The sequence below is a fragment of the Gossypium arboreum genome, chromosome 3 (genome assembly GCF_025698485.1).
Source record: "Gossypium arboreum isolate Shixiya-1 chromosome 3, ASM2569848v2, whole genome shotgun sequence".
Lineage (NCBI taxonomy): Eukaryota > Viridiplantae > Streptophyta > Magnoliopsida > Malvales > Malvaceae > Gossypium > Gossypium arboreum.
In genome coordinates, this window is record NC_069072.1 from 8,622,283 (window position 1) to 8,629,086 (window position 6,804).

Consider the following 6,804-nt stretch of genomic DNA (forward strand, 5'->3'; position numbering starts at 1 on the left):
TTTGGTTTGCATCCTGGAGGAATAAAAATGTATCATGATCTGCGAGAATCTTATTAGTGGCCAGGAATGAAAAGAGACGTGGTCAACTATGTAATGCCCCAAAATTTATGTTTTTGTTTATGTAAATATTTGACACAATTGTGTATCTGCTTTAGTGGTTACTGTGTGTGAGGTCCCAAGTTCAAGCCTTGTCGTTGGCAAATTTTGGCTTTTTCCTGAATTAAGTCCTAACTGCTAGTACAAAAGATTTGTATTAAGTTATGTGCAATTTCATATCAAAATGGGCCTGGTGGTCTGATGGTTAAGTGGAGTGTTGGAGTGTTAAAGGTTCTGTGTTCAATTCCCTGTATCAGCTTTTTTTTTTTTGTGGTTACAGGGAAGAGTTTGAGTTGGATCAGAAATCTGAGTAGTGGAGAGAATTAAAGAGAAAATCACTAAGGGGTTATTAATTTTCAGTTTTCAGTTTTACTGTTTCATTTTTTTTGGCAATTTTTGGCTACTTCCTCTCTTTTTGCTGCTGTTTCCCCTCTCTTTTACTCCTTGTGTTACCGAAATTCCTTTGTTTTCCCTCATTGTTCGACTTTACATTCTTCATTGCTAGCAATAGTCCTGTTTTTTCACTGTTGAGGTGCGTGTGGTAAATTTTTGATTCACTAAATCTTGTGTTACTCTAGTTAAATGTTTAATAGGGTTTTTGGTTGCTGTTTAGAACTCACTCTTGAGGTTGGTATAATCGTTTCGTCGATTTAATTCATAGTAGTGTTCGTTCTGTAACAGTAAGCCGACTTTTCATTTTTGCAAGTAATCGTTTTAAACTCATTTTTGGATTTCTTAAATCATCAAAATATACTGATTTTAGGTCTCTAGAGGCTCAAAAGTGTTCTGCAGCAATTCAGAACCAGGTGTGCACCTGAAAACACAAAAAATAAAAATCGGCGAAAGCCAAAAAATGAAACTGTCGATGCCACACGGGCGTGCGGTCACCAATGTGGTAGGCCGTGTGGCAGTACATAGGCGTGTGATCGATGATTCAGGCCGTGCGCACAAGACACGAACGCGTGACACGATCGTGTGATGGCCAGTGAAGCCGTGTGCGAGACACGAGCTTAACCAATTGGGCGGTGTGGGCCATACAGGCATGTGGGCCCATACGAGTGTGTGGAATTCTGGGGCAAGCCGGGCCATGTGATTCGCACGGCCAAGGCCAACTTGGGTCGTGTGGGCCCACACGGGCAGGCCATATGGGTGTGTGAGCCCAATTTTCTAAAACACTCTAAATGGCTGCTCGGGTCGCCCAAGTCGACTGGGATCCATTGTAGGGCCGGTGAGAGTTACTTGACCCTCTGATTTCGTGATTTGACTATGTTTTATATGTGCCTTAGCATGCTCACCGATTTGTATGTATGATTTGTTAATTGCATATTTGCATGTCATTTATTGTATGCTGCATTGCATCGGGGTTGGGTAATGTATATAGAGGAAGTATTCTGAAAGGCTCCTAACCTTGATATCTGGCAGCACAACTGCAATTATTTGATTATCTGTCGCATTCGGTACAGCATGGTGTGTAGGGATGGGTGGGTCGATTTTATCCCCACATTGTGTATAGGGTTGAACAGCGTTGGTGTGTAGAGGCTGGTGGCTAGGACTCTGTTTAATCTGTTCTATTCTGTATACTATATCTGAGATGGGCCAAGGCCCTAATATACATATCTGATTCTACATCTGAGTGGGCTAAGGCCTACACTGATTTCTGTAAGGGGATTCGGCCCAGACTGATTATGATTATGATTTGATATGTGATTGTTTACATGTTTTCTGTGGGGAGTACACACTGAGTTTGCGAAAAATCTCCCTTTCTCTGTTTAATCTGTGTAGGTAATCCCTAAACTTGATGGGTCAGTGCAGCGAAGGACTCAGCGGTGGCCACACGGTTTTCCACTTAGACTATTTTCTGTTTACTTATGATTTAATTATTATTTGGAGAAAATTTTATGTAATTAAAGTCTTTACGGATTTTTACTTAATTTGGGATTTTGAAATGCTTTATGGTTTTTACTGCTAGTGGTAGGAAAACTCGGGTTTTCAATAAAACCAGATATTTTACAAAACTACCACGCATACGAAAATGCTTTTAAAAGCTTCCCCGTAAAAGTAATATTTTAAATCAGATCGATTAGGACGCTTTTTCCCGGACTAAGTACAAGTTTATAATTGGAACTATTTTAAGGTCAATGCGGTTTCAAAATCACTCTCATGTGACATCGCCAAATTCGACCATAATGTCCAGGCTAGATTTAGGGTGTTATAGAGTATGTGGCTAAATGTTTAACTTGCCAACAAGTTAAGGTAGAACATCAGATTCCCACTAGAATACTTTAGCCTATTTATATTCCTGAATGGAAATGGGATCGTATCACGATGGATTTTGTAAAGGGGTTACCTTCATCAGCAAGTAAAAAAAATGTTGTATAGGTGATTGTTGGTCGACTTACGACATCGGCTCATTTCATAGCGGTTAGGACTGATTGGTCATTTTAAAAGCTTGCTGAAGTTTATATTCAAGAAATCGTAAGGTTGCACAATGTCCCTATGTCAATAATCTCTGATCGAGATCCGCGGTTCACTTTAAGATTTTGGAAACAATCGCACGATTCTTTTGGTATGCGACTTAATTTTAGCACAGCTTTTCACCCACAGACTGACGGACAATCTGAACATGTTATTCAAATTTTGGAAGACATGTTTCGTACTTGTGTTATTGATTTTGAATCAGGATGGGAGCATTACTTACCATTGGCTGAATTTGTATACAATAATAGCTTTCAATTAAATATTCAAATGGCTCCGTATGAAGCCTTATATGGTCGTAGGTGTCAAACCCCTGTTTGTTGGATGGAATTGAGTGAAAAAAGAATAATCGAATAGGAATTAATTCAAGAAATGGAAGAAATTGTTAAGAAAATTTGAGATAGATTGAATACGGCTTTTGATAGACAGAAATAGTATGCAGATTTGAAATATCGAGATATCGAATATTCTGTTGACAATAAAATATTTCTTAAAGTTTCACCTTGGAAGAAAATTTTGAGATTTGGTCGAAAAGGGAAATTGAGTCCTCATTTTATTGGACCATATGAGATCACGGAAAGAGTGGGACCAGTTGCGTATCGTTTAGCTTTGCCTGCGGAACTACGAAAAATTCATGATGTTTTTCACATTTCAATGCTTGGAATATATCGATCAGATCCATCTCACGTTATTTCGACAGAAGATATTGAAACTCAACCTGATTTTTCGTACAAAGAAAAATCGGTTGAGATTTTGGCGCGTGAGGTGAAAGAGTTGGGTAATAAGTGAGTTTCGTTAGTGAAAGTGCTATGGCATAGTCATAGTGTCGAGGAAGCGACTTGAGAACCGGAAGAGACAACGAAATCTCAATACCTCTATCTCTTTTCAGGTAAATTTCAGGGACGAAATTTAATTACGGGAGAATTGTAACGACTCGATAGTCAGGAGTGTCAAAAAGTGTATTTTCGGGACTCCGTTTCTGTAAATCGGACTCGTAAATATGAAGCTACTTGTGTAGTTAATTAGGTTCTGGTTAAGTGAATTTGCATGAATTAAGAGTTATTATAATTTAAGGACTAAATTGCGCATAAGGTGAAGGTTGAATTATAGATTAAAGAAAAATTAAATGGGCTAAAGAAGCAATTATGCCTTATTCCATTAAGTGGACAGCATTAGTATGTAAATTTATTTTATATATTATAATGGTTAAAGTTAAAATATATTATAATATTAAGAAAACTTAATAATTAAGTAAATGTATATATATTATATAATAATAAAAGTTAGTATAATAGACAATAATAAAAAAAAGCCATACAAACTAAGAAAGAAAAAGAAAGAAAAAAGAAAAAAAAATGAGAAAGAAAGGAGACGCACGGTTACGGCTCCAAATTGTTCAAAGTTCAATTGGTTAGTCAATTTAGTTTATGTTATTAGAATCCCAGTACTAGGGTTACCCAACCCATGTTGAAATTTTAGCAATTATTAAGTTTTTTAATGTTGTTAATGTTGAATAATTTTGGTATTAGGGATTAAATTGATAGATTTTTATGTTTGAAATGGAAAAGGATTAAATTGTAGAACAAATTGTAAATTTTGAGTAATAGGGACTAAATAGTAAAAATTTTGAAATTTAGGGGTTTAAGTGAAAATAAGGATTTAAATTTAGTTTAAAGTGGATTTTGCATGAAAATATAGAATTAAATGTGAAGAACAAAAATTAGTCTCGGTTTAAGGACTAAATTGGAATTCAGACAAATATTGAGTAAAAATTTAAATATTCAATATTCAATATTCAATATGAAATTGAAATTGAAATTGAAATTTTATTGTATTGATGAATTTTAATTGTTTTAATTCTGTAGCTAACGTCATACTGGAATCCTCGACTAAAAAAGGAAAAGATAAAATCGACGTCGAATAGCTCAGAATTCCTTGTCTGTATTTCCATAATCTGAACTTAGTTACTAGTTGTTGTATTTTGATTTAATGCATATGGTAAGTGGTTGAGGTGAGTATTTGGCACTTTGATGTTGAATTGAATTAAAGTTGATTGAAATGGATTGAATTGGTATATATATTACGAATGTATTGATTATTTGAATTGAAATGAATATTCATGTGTATATGTGATTATCTAAAAATTTTATAATGGATATTGGTTGTTTCTGAAATGTGAAATTAAACCCTATTAACTGTATCCGGCTGAGTCGAATATAGATGGCATGCCATAGGATAGGAAAAGTTTAGGGATTTCTTCGACTTCAAGTCGATGAGGCAATAGGTGCCAATTTACTTTGGTTTAACCGATGAGACACTGGGTGTCAAATTTATGTAATGCTAGGTGCAGTTATTGCTCCGACTTTATCCGATAAGGCACTGGGTTCCAAACTGGTGTGTTGGTTAGATCCATGTATCCGTCCGAGTCTGAGTCATGTTAATAGGGGTAATTAAATAAATGGTTCTATAATTGATGTTGGATCATATTGTATGTGAATTGAAAATGGGATAGAGAATTGAAAAATGAAAATGAGAATGTTGTGAATATAAAAGAGATATGTGAGTAATGTACTCATTGATTGAATATGGAATGGATAATGCTATTGTTTAATTGAAATGTGAATTAAATTGTGAAAAAGCTATTGATATAGCAAGTATGAGAATTGGCATATTTGTGAACAAATGAAATATGATAGCATGTGTAAGTTGAATATAATGTGAGATGATATGCTGTTATATATGAATTCAAAGAGTTGGCATATGGTAGTTGTGATTTTTAAATATTAATATGTGTTTATATTTCAATTATACAATTGTAATCTCTTGTCTTTAAATATTCGGATTATAGAAATACCACTAAGTTTTACTCAGCATACGGTTTTGTTTTTCATGTGCAGGTTAGGTATTTAACTTTTGATCACTGATTCAACATCCAACAACGGTCCTGAACTCAAATGTGGTGATGTTTATCTTTTGTGTCGACATGTACCTAGGATGTCTAAATGATACTTATTTTGTGGATGGATTGTAAATGAGGTTATAAGTGTAATGTTAGTTCAGTATATATATAAACATGTGTTTGTTTTTGAAGCCATAGTATGGTATGTGTAACATCCTGATTTTGAGTCTAGTCGAAATAGTGGTTTCGGGACCACAAATTCGACTAAAAAAATTTTATTTTTATTATATTTTTATGGTCTACGATTTCACGGAATAATTTCGTGAAAATTTCGTTCAAAAATTTTGACGTTTGGGCACTCAATTTAGTCAAAAGGACTAAATTGTAAAAGGTTGCAAAATATGTGTTCTAGTTCACAAAGGTACTAAGTACTTGTGAGTAATGGGTTTTTAAATTGGAGATCCTTAAATGGTAAATAGCCCATTTTGTAATTAGTGGACAAAAATAGACATGGCATGGTATATTTTTATTTATTTTTCATTAAGGGTATTTTAGTAATTTGGCAAATAAAGCCAAAATAACTAAGAAAAAGATGTCATCTTCTTCATTTTTCACATGCCATAACCGTATACGGAGATGGAAGGCATGGCTAGGGTTTGCAAAACCTCCAAGCTTGATTGTAAGTCCATCTTTGCCCCGTTTTTATGTTCTTTGCATTTTTGAAATCCTCTTAGCTCGATTTACTTATTTCTACCATTAATTTGAGCTAAGGTTCATGTTTAAAAATTTACCCATATGTGACATGCATGCATTTTGATGTTTAATGGTAGAAAATGAGTGTTGGGTGTTAGATAAACAACTTTTGCTAAGCGATTTTACGTGAAAACGAGTAAAACGACATAATCGGTAAAAATACCTAATGTTCATAAGTACATGTTAGAGTGAGAATTTGATGTTGTTATAGAAGGGAAAAATTATCAGCATGTCATAAAACATAAGAAAATAGGATGAAGTTTAATTTCCGAACCTTGGGGAAAAAGTGCAAATATGTAAAAGTTTAGGGGTCAATATGAAAATTTGTAAAAATATGATTTATGGACCCATTTGAATAATGTGAGTAATAAATAGGCTATATTTGTAATTTTAGATCAAGGAAATCGAGATTCGGGCTAAAATTGAGAAAATACCAAGTAGTGGACTTAAATGGTAAAGATGGTCATTTTCGTATACGAGGTAAGTTCATATGATTTTTAATAATGCAATGTGTATTTTAATGTTATTGATTTGATAGTATATGAGATGTAAGTTTATATGTAAATAATGTATTGTTTTAT